Consider the following 1,199-nt stretch of genomic DNA (forward strand, 5'->3'; position numbering starts at 1 on the left):
TTTACTCATTTTATTATTATTATTATTTATCTTTGAAGAAAATGGCAAAGACATATAATGAAGATATTTGCCTTGCGAATAGTACAAGTTTGCATACAATTTTCAAAAGTAATATATATTTTACTCATCTTGTACCAAGAGAAGAATACGTTAATATCATTATTGACTCAGACAATGTGATAGAAGGCTCCGGAAGAACTATAATTTTGTTTTTTGGCTAAATAAAATTTATAATAAATAATGCACTATTGTCTACTAAGTCTCTAAGAAACTTATTGAGTTTCAAAGATATTCTCCGAAATAGATTTGTATTGAAACAATGAATGAGAAAAATTATGAATACTTATGCATCACAACTCATGATTTAAACAAAAATGTTATATTAGAAAAGTTACCCTCACTTTCATCTATGTTATATTATACTAAAATTAGTGCAATTGAATCATATGCCATTATAAACCAGAAGTATACTAGTCCAAATAAATTCATAATTTAGTATAATCAATTGGGTCATCCTGGAACAACTATGATACGGAGAATTATTGAAAATTCACATGAACATTCATTAAATAACCAGAAGATTCTTAAATCATCAGTAAAAATTGGATTTGAATCTCCTAAATTCCTAGAAAGGATTCAAGGCGATGTATCTGGACCTGTTCATCCACCATGTGGATCTTTTAGATATTTTATAGTCTTGTTAGATGCATCTTCGAGATAGTCACATGTGTGCTTATTGTCTTCTTGCAACCTGGCGTTTGTGAGATTACTTATTGAAATTATTCGCACATTTTCCCAAAAATCCAATCAAAACAATTCGCATTGATAATGCTCGTGAATTTACTTCCCAAGTCTTTGATGCTTATTGTATGGCCAATGTTATAAGTGTTGAACATTTAGTAGTTCACGTTCATACACAAAATGGACTACCAGAGTCACTTACTAAACAACTCCAATTGATTGCTAAACCCTTACTTATGAGAACAAATCTGCTAACTTCTGCTTGGTGGCATGCCATTTTATATGCTGTATTACTTATTTGTTTAAGGCCAACAAGTTACCATCAATTCTCTCCTCTGCAATCAACTTTTGGCCAACAGCCAAATATTTTCCATTTGAGAATATTCGGGTGTGCGATATATGTTCCAATTGCTTCGTCTTATCGCACCAAAATGGGACCCCAAAGAAAATTGGGGATA

Source organism: Arachis ipaensis, chromosome B02 (genome assembly GCF_000816755.2).
Source record: "Arachis ipaensis cultivar K30076 chromosome B02, Araip1.1, whole genome shotgun sequence".
NCBI lineage: Eukaryota > Viridiplantae > Streptophyta > Magnoliopsida > Fabales > Fabaceae > Arachis > Arachis ipaensis.